General features: G+C 39.3%; 1 protein-coding gene across 4 annotated transcripts in view; it reads right to left on the reverse strand.

Annotated features, from left to right (window-relative positions):
- Nucleotides 1-5,242: 5,242 nt before the first annotated feature.
- The window catches only part of LOC109409257 (syntaxin-1A), a 298,425-nt gene continuing 287,700 nt past the window's right edge, over nt 5,243-15,967 (reverse strand). For all 4 annotated transcript variants that reach the window (XR_009998103.1, XR_009998102.1, XR_009998104.1 and 1 more), the window contains exon 10: nt 5,243-6,804. The gene's annotated coding sequence lies outside the window, so the exon portion shown is untranslated. The remainder of the gene's footprint in view (nt 6,805-15,967) is intronic.

The raw sequence follows: 15,967 nt of genomic DNA on the forward strand, positions 1-15,967 counted from the left end.
AAGTTCCTGCACTTCATATCATTGTTTGGCAACGGTCTGGCGACCAGGCTTGATAGAAACTCCCTCGCGAGAAAATGAGGAAGCGATTTCGGCGATTTTCTGAGGAGAAAAAATAAAACTCGGAAAATCACAACGCAAATCCTCAACAGCACCGAGCGTGAGCTTGTCGCGCAGCGAGGAATTCGTCCAGCACTCAAAATTGCTTGTTGTGCTTCTCACGTCCACTCACACTCAAAAAGCTCTCGCGTTCCACTCCCATACAAAGAAAGACTCTCGAGGCAAGAATCGCACTCTTTGATCCGAAATCATCATCGGCTCTTTTTTCGTTTCCCTCTTCCTCGTTCAATTTTTATTGCCTCTCTGTTTGGGGTTCGTTCGCTCCCTCGCGACGAGGCAGAAGCGAAATACCGCTCTAAATAGAGCATGTTGCAAAACGCTTTTGAATTTGAGGAGAATTATCAAGCCTCAATACGAATCAATTTTATGGACACGATTTCCATACTTTCATGATGGACCTCTACGTTCCAGTGAGAAGCTCATGTAACAATTCAAAAAAAAAGTTGGTTTGTAAAGCAAGTAAAACCTTAGTCCTGTTCAATGAAGTAGGTTGAACATGGTAGAAGATGCTGCATTCTGCTCTTACCTGTTCGTCAACAATTCGGTAAGAGCAGGATGCAGCAACTTCAACCATGTTCAACCTTCTTCATTGAACAGGATTCTTCTGTCTGCAAAACGTATGATTACGGTTACCGAAAAATGCGATTTTAGTGATGACAATGCTGATGAGAAATTGTGTCGTTTTCCACTCAAGTGTCATGTATCTTCGTTTCAGTGATCGGTGAAGTCTTCTGTCTTTAGAGGGGATGTCTTTTTCAGAGCTTATGATAGCGCAAGGTCAGATTGCAGGAACTGCTGGTGATATTTCTGAACATTGATGACATTTTGGAAAAGCTCCTATAGTTTTCATGGAGTTCCTAGACATAATGATCGTCCATGGTTTATTCTACCACCACATAGTGAACATGTTTCACGAAACACTACGTTGTGCAAAAACATCTGAATCAGAAGGTGATGGACTTATCCACCGATAAACCGAATTTATTCGGTCCGTGACGTACAGAGTGACGCTAGAAACGACGACAGCTGAATGAATCGCTACCGAATCTATGTCCCCGAGACGAACGAAGCAAAGTATGGACTTATCCACCGATGAACCAAATTCATCGCGGTCCGAGAATTTTGACACTAGAGCGGGGTCTGTTCCAATCAGAATCGTCCAATTCTGATTGGAACGGCCCCGCTCTAGTGTCAAAATTCTCGGACCGCGAGAATTCGGTTCATCGGTGGATAAGTCCATTCTCTTTGGAACGTTCATTTAGCGCTTACTGAGAGAGGATTCAGTACTGCGTGAACCGAATTCACTCAGTCTGAGAATTTTGACACTAGAGCGGGACCATTTCCAACTGGAATCGTCCAATTCTGATTGGAAACGGCCCTGCACTAGTGTCAAAATTCTCGGACCAAGTGAATTAAGTTTATTGAATCAATGAACGCGTTCTGATTCAATCGGCTCAATTCCGCTCAGTGGTTGAGAGTTGAGTTAATGCTCTGTTTGTCTCTTTCCAATTTCGCTCCAATGACGTCATTCGCGAACTGTTCGGGTCACGTTCGTACTTGGCGCACCATGCTCTCGCTCAACTTCGAGTAGATGGATTTCTTTTGTTATTTTACATTGCTGATGTTCGGGTTCAAACAAAACTGTACGTTATCTAAGAACTCCCTAGAAAGCAAGTGTTTAGACATACATGTATTGTTTGGGATGCAGCTATGGATATGACCGCAGTTTTTGCATACGGTTGCCATACAGAGAATTCTTAAAGTTTACGATGCTAGGTCAAGTTTCAATTCCCTGAACCTTCCTACTCATTTAAGTAAATATCACAGCTCGCATTTACAGAACAGGTTTAGTTCAGCGAAATTTCCAAATCAAATGCATGATTCTTAAACCATAGATGTTAGTCTTTAGAGGGCCCCATCACGCGTAATACCTTACAATATCTTAAGATGACCTATACTGCTCAACCTCATCGATCTTGTTCATGAACAAGGCGTTGCAAAACATTGCAAAGTGTGTTGGGCGTACGCTCCAGGGAAAAAAATGCTCGGTGTCAATGGTGATATCCTAGCCATCGGCTAGAACACCAGCCTGTCGAAGAGTCCATCGGTCCCAGCGGAACGTCCTGCTAGTCATGGAGGCAGTCAGCTATGGAATCCTGCCGGTCAGAGGACAATCGGCATCAAGGTTTACACCTTTGCCGTCGATCGCCAAGGTCATCGGCATCGAAGTTACCGATAAGATACGAAATTCTACCGGTCAGCAAGCCTTGCTTTCGTTAACCCCGAAGTCCTTTGCTGGTCAACATGGAGGTCAGCCAAGGAAATCCAGCCAGTCATCTGGACGATCGGTACCGTCGAAGCCTTCTGTGAATCTATAACAGGCATCAGTGGAAGCGCAGCCGTCTCTGCTACTCATCGAGGCGATCAATCGCGGAGTCCCGGCGGTCAACGAGTCGACGGTATTCCGCCGCCACACACCAAGAAGAAGATCTTCCATCGATCAGTGAGGTACGGCCCTAGCAAATCAATGAGACGATCAAACGAGAATCCCCGATGGTCAGAGGGCATCGACACCATCGGTGACATCTGTCGAGAACACTGCGATGTACCAACGACCTTCGAAGTGTGCTGTAACCGAAGCGGACGAAGTATTTTAATTACGTACTCCTGCACTACCAGGAGTACGTCAGCTTTGACCAGGAGGTGTTGGACCGCGTCCCGACATCGGAGTTCGAGGACCAGGATGAGCTGCACCTGGACTTCGACTGGCTAGTAAGTACCAACTCGAGGAGAGTGAACGCCTTGTTTGGATAGGACTGGGACCTTTCACGGGCGTTACAATGGAATTTTAGGATCTTTAATAGCATTTCATGTGGTTTCAAGGGTGTAAGCTCTTTTGTGGGAGTTTCAAAGGTATTTCGAAGCATTTCAGGGGATTTCAGAGGGCTTTCAAAGGTATTTTCGGAGGTTTCAGGTGACATTAAAGTGGTTTCAAAGGCGTTTCAGGGATTACTAAGGGCGTTTCACGGGTGTTTCGGAGGGGTTTTAGGAGCTTTTAAAAGGCGTTCCAGGGGCATTTCTAAGGAATTCCGGGAGCTTTAGGGGCGTTTCGATGGGATTACGTGAGTTTCAGGGGCGGTTCCAGGGTTTTTTGGGTGTTCCAAAACGGTTTCAGAAGAGTCTCTGGAGCCTTTCAAGGGCGTCCCAAAGGGTATTGGAAGCGCTTAACTTAAAAGGGATAGTGGGAATTTCAGAGGTGTTTCAAGCCATTTCAGGGGCATTTCGGAAGTTTGAGAGAAGGAGGGGTTTCCGCGAAATTCAAAGAGTTACTTAAGAGTGCTTCAACGGATTTCAGAAACGTTTCGATGGGCTCATGGAAGTATCAAAGTCATTTAAGGGTATTTCAAGGGCATTCAAAGGGTTTCATGGACATTTCAGGCGAGTTTCAGGGGATCCCAGGAAATTTTAGAAAACTTTGAAACCCTCCTTGTACATTACGCTCATTTTTGGCCCAAATCGTGCACTACGTCAACGAACTGTTGCCAACTTGATGCATTAGGAAGGTTGGGGGATTTCCAAGGAGTTTTGGAAGCTTTTCAAAAGGGAAACACTAATTCCTTATAAAAAGATATTCTGAAATCCCTTAAAACAACCCTGAAAAGCCCCTGAAATCTCCTGAAACTCCCTTGAGGTACCCTGAAATGCCTCTGAAAAACTCCTGATTCCTCTTGAAGCGTTTCAAAACAGATATCTCTAAAATCTCTTAACGCTCAAGTGATCGCGAGCTGCTGTATTTTGTACAACACGTTGAAAAAATATTGCTTTTTGCACTCAGCATTAGCGTTAGGTGATGACCAACCGCGCGAGTTACGGAAGGTTAGAACTCTCCTGAAACCCCCGGAGGTCTGCCAGGAACGATCCTGAGACCGCCCGAAATGCCCCCTGAGGCACTCTGAAACGCCTCTGTAAACCCCTTGATTCCCCTAGAAACACCCATGGAATCCCTGAAACACTTCTAAAATGCTCTCAAAATTTGTTTCAAATCACTCGCAAAACCCTCAAGGGAAACTCAAGGCAAGGTCCAAAGTAGCTCATCCAAGAACTTCCTGGAATGCAGATCAAGAGATCTATAGATGTAAACGGTGATTTGTGTTTGGTTTTCAAACACGGTATTTATCAATACACCGCCGTCTGAGATGGTATCAATCCACAGCTAGCTCCAACCAGATAAACCGAATTCTAAACGAGGGTCCCTAAGAAGGTTCTAGGTCATCCAAATTCTTCCTAAATGCCTTAAGATATACAGACACAGTCAGACGTCCGCTGCTGCTTCTTTTGCTCGGTACTTATCTGTACAAGTTTACACAGATAATCCAAGCACTTACTTGAGATAGCAGGAATGTGAAAGGTCCTTTCGGCATTGTAGGTCACCCAAGATATCTTTAGAATAAGGCCTCGAGATCTACAAACGTAGCTAGTGGTCTATGTGTTTAACCCATGTGTGTCCAATCAGATGAACTGAAACATAGGGTCCAAAGTAGGTCAGCCTAGTACGTCCTAGAATGTAGGTCTAGAGATCTACTGATGTACTTGATGGTTTGTGTTTGTGTTTTCAAACACGGTATTCGCCTATACAAGTTCATATAGACGATCTGAATACAGTATTTAGTTCTTTGTTTGTCCTGGGTCAAGAATTCCCTCGTATAAACCAGCAATTCGAAGCATTGGAAATCCCATCCCGCCTGAGCCGTCGCCATCACCTTGAAAACGATCCCGTTCGTGATCAAGTCTAACCACGAAAGTATTGTCCGTCGTAGTGGAAGTCACGTGCCCACTCCGTTTTTGAGACGTCGTCGTCATGTCCCGTGAATAGTAGTAATAGTTACTGCCGTTCTACGTATAATTATCCCATGTTTCCCAAAGGGATTCCCATACAAGATAAGACAATTATGCGTAGAAGGGCAGAGTAGTGGTAGTACGTAAGTAGTATATCTATAGGCTTCCTCTTGTATATCCTTTTTTTTTTGTTTCCTCAAAGTAATGTTAGAGATTATTATTCTTTAAATATTATCACACATTTTCTTGAACATTTTTTAAATTTTTCTTCCTCATTATTAGTGTCTTCTTCGTGTCTTCTCGCGCTTGTTCTGAATGCATCACACATGTAAGCTTCTACGCACACGCTCGCGCGTCAAAACAGCCACTCCGCGCCCCTTTCTTGATCTCCCGGGATTTCCGATTTCATCTTTGCCACACACTTGCTTGCTTGCATATATAGAGTTTTTATTAAGCCAATTTTAATGTCCTTGCATGGTTGTTACTGTTGTTTAAACGTGTCCTCCTCGGGGTTCCGCTGGGCGCCCTGCCTGATTGGATCATCACACATTACCCTATGTACAGAGACTCCAGAGAGATTCGCGCTGGGCGCCCAACCGAACCCATTGGACAACCCTTTCCCTAGTTTCTTTTTTGTTTTACTTGTGTGTGAGAATGGTTTTGCTCGTCACGCTGATTGGAAGTGCTCCTCACTTTTTGTCTGAATTATTGCTCTAATGGAGGCGTTTCTAAATCTCGGGACATTCCACACACAATGTCCGCGGATTCCCTGGATTCTATTTAAAAAGTTTTTTTTTATCTAATCGCTCAACTGCTCTCATAGGCGTTTCCTTAAAAAAAAAAACACTTCGATTTCGCAAGCAAAAGTTGTTTGAGTTGGAACAAGAGTACCAAAATGATCGACCTTGCGGAAATCGGCTTACTACGGCTCTAGCTGGGTAAGAGGGGTTGGGACGTTTCACTCAAAGACGTTTCGGTTGCCCATAATAACGTGAGTATTCCATTTGGCATAATTTAGATTGGCAACACTATAATATTACTCCTCAAATTTTCCATTCTTCATGTTATGCCAAACGGCATTATCACAAACGACCATTATGTCAAAAGAAACGTCTTTTTGTGAAATGTACCATCCCCGTTACCTACCACTTTACTTCGAATTGAGATAAATAGCATCAACGGAAACGAATGTGTAACAAACGATGGACAAACTTCCTCCTACAATAGTATTTACACTAGAACTAAAATCTATGTTTTTGTAATGCACTTACTGCGTGCGGTATTGATTGAACTAGCAGCGATCAAGAACGACTGATGATTATAGCGTGTCGTCCATCGTTGGCAAAACCCAGCTTGACTAGATACATGTTTCTTAGGTATGTAGGTATGTGTTTTTGTTTCTAATGATCAAATCAACGAATCGAAAACAAAACTTACGATCGCGTTTCGGCGGCGAACAACTTATTCCTAAAATTATCCTACACAAACTTAAACGACGAAAAAAGAAATCGCAATCATCATCAGGCGGGTGTGTTTAGAAGCTTGTTTCACACACTTTTCTTTTTGTTTTTATAAGCTTACGAGTCACGAGATCACTGAATGGAGTGCACCACACCACTAATCCATTTGAACTGTTATTGTTTCATTTCGTGTTTGTGTCACACTTTTCCGACCGATCTGGTAATCAATGTTCGATTCATCCTTCGCATATATTAAGTCGCTGGTATTGATTGGGTTGATCTTTGTTTTGCAGCAAGGGTTTTCTGTTGTAGAATTCAGGTTATTAGCACTATTCCAGAGGGTTGACGATGTCACAGGGTGCGATAACCCGCCACTGAGACGCAGAAAAATCTAAAATGAGAAGAATAATTAACCATCTTTTCTCAAACGAACACATTGAAAAAAAACGAAGCTATGCCATTGGTTTGGAACAATACTAAAAACAAAAGCTGTTGGTGTTGATAGTTCAATAATCAAGAATTAAGTAAATGGTTGCTACTTATGTATCGATGTTGTGGCACAACAGGGATAAGTGTGAATGATTTTTATCTTATCCCGTCCGAAGGAAATCTGGATTGAAAAACCCAGATTAATCCACCTAGTGGTGATAGTGCCTTTCTCGTCGAACATGTACTCATGATCTTTCCTTGGTTGGGATACGACTGGGATGATTTTGCTTCAGAATGTTGGCTTTGCAGTCTTTTGGGGAAATCCAAAATACTAGCTTTTGATTTTTTCCGACGTTTCGGTCCGTGTGGGGCCTTTTCAAGGGATCAATCGGTCAAGGTTTGCTAGTCAAGATGGCTTTTCTAAACTCAAAAATGTCATACGGAAATTTTGGTATATATTGAGTCCGTTCGGTTTGAAGCCGTCGTGATGCGGACAATCTCCTACCTATCGGGCGGTCTGTTTTTGGAATAAATTTTGGAATCTTCCTTTGTTTCCTTTGTTCAGCAAGTTTCTGTGCATGAGCCATCATTTCGAAGCATGATCTTTCCATCGACGTAATCCGAACTGTTCCTGAATCCTGAGAATTCTTTATTTATAAGCAATTATTTTAATATAATTGGGAAACTTATCAATGTAACATATTCCAACGTTATGTTAAACGTATAGACAGAGCTGAAAAATATCATAATTATCAGTTGACTGCTTGAACCTTCACTATCACTGAATCACTTCTTTCACAATACCAGATGACTTTGCGGTCTTTGACAAAGTTTTTTTCTGCACACTTTAGTCTATATTTCATTATCATAGGTTACAATATTCTTGTAAAATTTGACAAAAAATGCAAGCAATAAAACCTTAAAAAAATTTCACAGTAGTTTTAGACGCAAAAGAGGATTGAAAAAACTTTGTCCGGGGTTGATGAGATGATTTTCATTTTTCAATATAACGTAGACTCATCCTACTGTATATTTTTACTCCTCAGGAATCTGAAATGGTGTGATTCTTGGTGTGATTTGATGAGATTGCTTTAGTACAGACAAACAGACATATGATTTGGAACATATTGCTATTTTATTCGTCACGAAAAAATAATCGCCAAATGCTAATCAGGTTGCGTTTCATAAGCCACTGCTGGCTTGATAACGATAGTGAGTAAACGTCAAACGAACAAAAGCAATTTATGTTTGATTCAATCGTTGAAAACAAGTACTTGGGCGAGTATAGTGAGACGACTGTTTGTATGTTGGCTTAGTTCAGTCAAGATTTTGTTCTCTTGCACATATTTATCGCTTGTATTGACTTTGTTAACTTTTGTAGTTCCTGCGAGCACCCAATGCTGGTTCTGGTATAGCATGCATGGGTTTGATTCACTTTTGTATTTGGCCACTGTTGGGGAACTTACTGCGGCCGATGAGGGGAAAAAGTAGCGCTGGGTTTCTCGTTTCTTCTGGATTTGTTCCAGAAAAACACTCGCGAAGTCGAAATTATTAGACTGAATAAGCTTTATTGGCGGTAACGAAATTACACACGCAACGAGATATGTTTAGCACAACTGTTTTACACGAGGTTGAGATCAAGACCAAACTTACAAAAAATGTGCTTGATTCTTATTGAATAATTATACTATATTCGATGACGAGCGACTTTTAGAGAGAAAGAGAACTGAGAGTGAGTTCTTCTGCGGAAGTTCATCTGCTCGTCTCAACATACCATATAAATATACAAATTGGCAAATAAAATTAAATGGGCTATCAAATCAATGGGAAATCTAACTAACTTTACGTTAACAGCCACATTCGGTAGGATACCCGAGAAACCCAATCCGGAACACTACTGGTAGTTTTGAATGCGGTCTGAGCCAATTTTCTTGCTAACCGTTTTTCGGATTATCGAAAAAGTCACGACACCAGGAACCGATTACGGGACAGTACCGATTGTCCCTTATGTGGTTTGAGACTAGTTTCTTGGTAACTGTTCGTCAGGGTCCTTAAAAAGCCATGAATTCATTTTGCATTTGTCCACTTCCGGCGTAACAACTAAAACGGTTCTGGAACACTACCGATATTGTCTAATGTGGTCTGGGCTTATTTTCTTACTAACTGTTCATCAAGTTATCGGAAAATCCGCTATCTTATGTGTCGCATGCATGGTTTTGGTTCCTTTTGGCATTTATCCACTTCCGGCGGGATACCCTGGATCGGTTCCGGAACACTATCGGTAGTCTTCAAAAAGATCTTAGATGTGGTCTAAGCCTTTTTTCACGCTAATCGTTCATCTTGTTATTTAAAAAGCCACTGTTTATTGTGCCGGGTTTTGTTCTCTTCTACATTTGACCACATAGGTCGTATCCAATATGGTACGAAACTATTTTCTTGCTAAACGTTCATCAGGTTACCTAAAGAGCAGCGATTTGATGCGTCGAATTTAAGGATTTGGTTAATTTTTATGCTACTTCCGGCGGGACATCTGGAACCGGTTCCGGAACACTACCGATTCAGATATGGTCTGAGATTTTTTTTCCTGCCTACTGTTCATCAGGTTTTTGAAAAAGCCGCTGTTTGATGTGTCGCATGCCTGGGTTTGGTTCACTTTCATATTTGGCCGCTTCCGGCGGACACCCGGAACTGGTTCCGGAACACTATCGGTTCAGATATGGTCTGAGAATGTTTTTCTCCCAACTGTTGATCAGGTTATCGAAAAAGCCGCTGTTTGATGTGTTGCATGCCTGGGTTTGGTTCACTTTCATATTTGGTCACTTCCGGTGGGACACCAGGGAACCGGTTCCGGAACACTACCGTTTCAGATATGGTCTGAAAATGTTTTCCTGCCTATTCTTCATCAGGTTGTCGAAAAAGCCGCTGTTTGATGTGTTGCATGCCTGGGCTTGGTTCACTTTCATATTTGGCCATTTCTGGTGGGACACCCGAAACCGGTTCCGGAACACTACCGGTTCAGATATGGTCTGAGAATGTTTTCCTCCCAACTGTTCTTCAGGTTATTGAAAAAGCCGCTGTTTGATGTGTCGCATGCCTGGGTTTGGTTCACTTTCATATTTGGCCACTTCCGGTGGGACACCCGGAACCGGTTCCGGAACACTACCGATTCAGATATGGTCTGAGATTTTTTTCCTGCCTACTGTTCATCAGGTTTTTGAAAAAGTCGCTGTTTGATGTGTCGCATGCCTGGGTTTGGTTCACTTTCATATTTGGCCACTTCCGGTGGGACAACCGGAACCGGTTCCGGAACACTACCGGTTCAGATATGATCTGAGACTATTTTCCTGCTTACCGTTCATCAGCTTATCGAAAATGCCGTGATTTGATGTGTCGCATGCATGAGTTCGTAGCGTTTTCATATCTGACCCCTTCCTGGGGTATCGATCCGGAACACCAAAATGGCCATAACTCCGGAACGGCTGGACCGATCTGAACCATTTTCAATAGGAAACAATGAGACAAAATGCCCTTTCGAATGAACCATCGGTCGTTGAAATCGGTTGATATTTACTATCTAAAAATGAAGTGACCTTTTTGTACACATACACACACACCCCAGTCAACCAGTCATCGTATAAGATGTTGTATAAGATGTTAAAGTGGAGGCGATATGCGTACATTTTACATGCGCCTAAATGGAGGCATGTACGCATATGGCATCCACTTTATCATCTTGTGCAACAGCTTATACGATGACTGGTTGTCTGGGACGCACATACGCACACACATACATACACACACACACACACATACACACACACACACACACACACATACACACACACAGACATCATCTCAACTCGTCGAGCTGAGTCGATTGGTATATAGGACTTGACCCCTCCGAGGGCTCTATCTAATTTTCGTTTTTGGAGTGAACATATAGCCTTTCGGTACACCTTGGTGTACGAGAAAGGCAAAAAAGAAGCAAAACCATATGCGATAGTGGAATCGAGTTCAATCTACGCCTTCAGAAGACAGAGATGGTCAAGTGGCTTCATAGCTTAGTGGAAAGAAGCGCCAGTCTAGCGAATTGGGAGTCGTCAGATCGATTCCCGCCGGAGCACGTGAATTAATTTTCGCAATTCAAATCTCAATTTGCTCATCAAACACGTGTTTCTGTTATGTACCTGCTTGTCAAAGCATTTCCAACTAGTGGCGTAGCTAGATGTACATATTTTACAATGATAAATCTATACATTTAACTCTCGAATGATTGCGTTGATGTATTTTGTACAAAACGTTGAAAAAATCTCGACTTTTGTACTCAACATTAGCGTGAAAATTATTTTCTGTATTCCTTTAGGATTCCTTCGAAGATTTCTGCAAGGATACATCCCGGAGTTCCATCAAAGAGCGTAAGATTTTTTTTAAGAATCATGTCGATTTTTTTACAATTTATTTAGGAATTGCACCAAGTAATCTTTAGGAATTCTTTCCAAACTTCACTGTTTCTTAAACAAATCTTCTTGAAGAATAATGTGTCCTCAAGAATCTTTAAAGTGGTTAATGCAAGGACGTCATTCAGTATTTCACTAAGCACTCCTTCAACAATTCTTACAGTGTTGTCTCCGGGGATGTTTTCAAAAGAACTTAAAAGTACTTCAAAAGATTCTTGCAAAGGCTTCATCGAGTATTTCTCAAAACATTTGTTCAGGAAGTCCATCAAGGATTCTACCAATTATATTCATATGGAAAATCATCCATAGACTTCTTGAGAAATTCTAGAAAAAAAAATACTATAAAAAAGTGTCCAATGATTCTTTTGGAACCAGATATTCTTCCAAAAAATGACATCGGAATTCCGCCAGAGGAAGAGAAGTTCTTCTAGATTTTCTTCAAATATTCCTCCATGGTTTCCTTCAGGAGATCCTCAAAATATTTCTTTGATGATTTTTCCACAGAAGTATTTCTCCATAGATTCTTCAAGGATTTCTCAATTATTGCCTCATATATCTCTTTCAAAGATTTCTCCAAGAATTTATCTTGACATTTCCTCAAGCATTCATTACTCATCTTGGCGTTCTTTTGAAGATTTCTTAAGTTTTTTTTCCAATAATTCCTTCGAAGATTAGTTTTTCTCGAAAAAAATCTCTCAGGTTTTACTAAGAGATTCATTCTGAAATTCCTTCAGGAAATTTCCAAAGAATCCATTAGATGACAATAAAAAAAAATATCCAAGGGTTCCTACAGAAGTTCTTATAAGAAAATTCTCAGAGGAACTTATGTAGGAGTTCTGTAGGAATTCTTGTGAAAAAAACCTATTGAAATTTCTTCAACGAATTCTTTGATATCCATCAACTCTAGGAATTTTTCCGAGGTTTTATTTAGGGATTTTAGCTAACATTCCTTTGCGATTTTTGATAAGACTCCTTCAAAATTATTTTGACAAACCTTCATAAGCTTCCCTCAAGCATCTCAGGCAAGAATTTTACCAGGATTTATCAATGATACCTCTACAACATACAACATTGAATACGAAATTTTTGTTATCATTCGTGCTCACTTCTAACAAAAAATAAATAAACAAAAAAAAAAGCGCTTCATTCCTTTATTTTGAGTAGGATGAAAATTGGAGCGTATTGGTAAAGGAACACAAAATCAAATAGTTTCATCAGAAGTATCTCCAAGGATTCCTCCTAAGACTGTTTTGTCACTTTCTTCAGGAAGAGCCTAGAAGCACCCTTTAAGTGATTAATGCAAGGCTAAGACTTCTAGGAGCATATCCATCGGGAATTCTTCAGGTATCTGTTCAAGAATACCAATGGCAAATTTTCCATGGATTTGAATTTGAAAATTATCAAAAGATTCTTTCAGATTTTTTTCAAGAATCTTGTTAGAAACTCCTGCAAAGGATTCATCATTCAGATAAAGCTTTCCTTGATTAACTCCTAAACTACCAAGGGTCCAAAAAAAGTCGGAAGTCCAACTTTGACAAGGCATTTCTCGGCCGTTTTTCAACCGATTTCAAAACTTATTTTTTTGCGATGGAACCGGACAGGTTTCAAGATCATCGTCCATTTAAAAAAATATAAAATAGATGCGTCCACCCAAAGTTATTAATCAAAAGGCACTTCCTAGTTTTTTTTTTGAAAGCGCATTTTTTGCGCACATTGATCAATAAAACCAAATTTAAAGCGATGACATATGGTTTTTTCGACTCTAAATCATGCGTACAGCTGGAATGAACATGTTTATGCAAAATTAGTGATTTTTCAGTACACTGATATTTTATCTTACTCACAAAACTGCTAAAATACCCTATTTTTCACATAAAATAAGCGATAAATCAAAATTCAAAGCGATGACATATAGTTTTTTTTTGGTCTTAAATTGTTCGTAGGATTGTACTCGACATTTTTGATGAACAATGAAAATGTTCTATTTACACTCTTATTTTGTTTTACCCGGAAAACTACAAAAATTCCATACTTTTTACACAAAGTAGTCAACAAAACTAAATTTCAAACGATAACATCTAATTTTTTAGCCTTGAAATGTTCGTAGCAGTTTGGGGGACATACTTTAAGAATAATAGTGATGTTTTCATTACACTCAAATTTTGATTCACTCAAAAATCAACGAAAGTACCACATTTTTCACGTAAAGCGGTTAACAAAAATAATGGCTTACAATGTAAAGTAGTTTTTTACCTTTAAATTATTCGTGAAAGCGTACTGGCCGTTCTTGATGAGTAATAGTGATGTTTTCATGACACACTTAATTTATTTTACTCGAAAAGCTACAAAAATACCATAATTTTCATACAAAACAGTCAATAAAACAAAATTTAAAGCCATAACATGTAGTTGTATGGCCTTAAATTTTTCGTTACAATGTACTGGAGCTGCTTTTGATAAAATGTTGATGTTTACATTACACTACTATTTTGTTTTATAAAAAATGTACGAAAATACCACAAAAAAGCGAATAACCCAAAATTTAAAGCAATGATATGTAGTTATTCAACTTTGAATATATCGTAGTAGGTTAGTGGATTCATTTGAACAACCTTAGTGATGTTTTTATTACACTCATATTTTATACCACTCAAAATACTAGGAAAATACCACATTTTGCACACAAAGTAGTCAATGCCATGAAATTAATTGTAAAAAAGTACTATACTTGTTTGATAAACAATAGTGATCTTTCAATTACACTCGTTGTTTACTAAATTTGTTTATAAAAAATCAAAAACAATTCAAATAAAGAGAACTTATTATGCGCAGCATATAGTCACATGTTGATGTACCTTAAAAAATATATTTTTACACAGATAATTATTTTTGATAGCTAAAAGCACTGAGATTTGCACTCAAGTGGAGTACTGACTAACTTTTTTATTTATAATTTTATAAAATTATTCATGTTTTGATACAATAAATTAACCTAACATGTTTCATACGGTTTTTCCTATCATACTGTTACTCTTTGCGTTGCAATCTGTAATATTTTTTGAGATTTAATATATTTTTCAGAGCACTATCAATGTTTTCCCAAAATGAAAATGTGATTCTCGCTCATATGAAAAAAATATTGATCACCCAAAACAATTTAAATTGTCGAATCCTTACATTGCAATTATAACTGAGACGTCAGTATTTGTTTTAAAAATAATAAATCAGGAAAAATAGGGGGATTAGGGGCATAATGGACACCCTAAGCAAATGAGTATGTTAGGCCTGCATAACAGTCAAAAACTTAACATATTATTAGTTGGCTTACAACTTTAACTTGTTTCCTACGTAATTCAATCATTTACAGCTTGTAGAATGTCATTATTGTGAAGAAATAATGAATTGAAAACCGTGTGTTTTTTGGGGCTGGTAGCAAAGGTACGGGGCGAAATGGACACCCATCGGGGCATAATGGACACCCCTGCATATTTCATGCTGTATCTTTGAGAATATCGACCAGTTAAGTAATTTGCCAACGGAGATCAATACCACAGATATAATACTCCAACTTAGACGAGTTTAAATAACTTCAAAGTTAATTAAATAAATTTTAGGCTAAAATAATCGGAATATTTTCAAACTATCTAAAACGCCTAACAGTATGCAACGCCCGTACATCCATTCAGAATTGCCAGTGTTCATTTTGCCCCGGATAGACTACAACATTGAAATTGTTATTTTCAGTGTGTTGTGATCAAAAATATAATGCTTCATCCATTGCTAAATCTACGTATACATGTAGATAAGCTAACAATTCACTTGTTTGTATGGTGGACACACTTAATCACTCGTAATACCTTATTTGCTGCTGCTTCGAAATTATAAGAAATCCACCATATGAAAAACGAACTTCAATTTCAATGATATTTTGGTTAATTTGAAGGAATATAAAGGGTACTTATGAAAAATAGAACAATGACTTGTTCCTTTACACTTATGAATTGAAAGTTTAACATAAAAGTCAACGGTTTAGGCAAAAACAGGGGTGTCCATTTCGCCCCGGGTGTCCATTATGCCCCTAATCCCCCTACATGGAATAATATTAGGGAAATTTGCTGAAAAACTTTCAAAGCTACCCCGTTTTACGGTATTGCTTCAGAAACTCTTCTATATACATTTGTTTTTCAGAAATTTCCCAAAAGGTGCATTTATATTATAGGATATCTTTCGAAGATTCTTTCAAAATATTTTGTCGTGAGTTCTTGGCGAAAATCTTTCAAAAATATTCCAGAGATTCCTTCAGGGATATTTTTAAAAACATCAAGGATGCATGCGGAATTTATTTAGGGGTTCTATTGCTCGAGGAATTCTTTTAGAAAACTATTGAAATGTTTCCGTGAATTATTCCTTTGGGTTTTCATCAGAAATTCCTCTAGCGATTGCTTGATAAATTTCTCCAAGGATTCATTTAGTAAATCTTCCATAGATTTTCTCAGTGAATCCATTAAAGAATCATTCAGAATATTATCATATTTTTTTCAGGAATCTCTTATTTTTTGTCCTGGAGCATTTTCGAAGTTTTTTTGGCTTCCTCCAGTTCTCTCAAGTTTCCATCCTAGTTCCCATGCAAGGTGTTTTTCTTTTTTTTTTTGCTCCCATTAATAGTTC

This window comes from Aedes albopictus, chromosome 2, assembly GCF_035046485.1.
Source record: "Aedes albopictus strain Foshan chromosome 2, AalbF5, whole genome shotgun sequence".
NCBI lineage: Eukaryota > Metazoa > Arthropoda > Insecta > Diptera > Culicidae > Aedes > Aedes albopictus.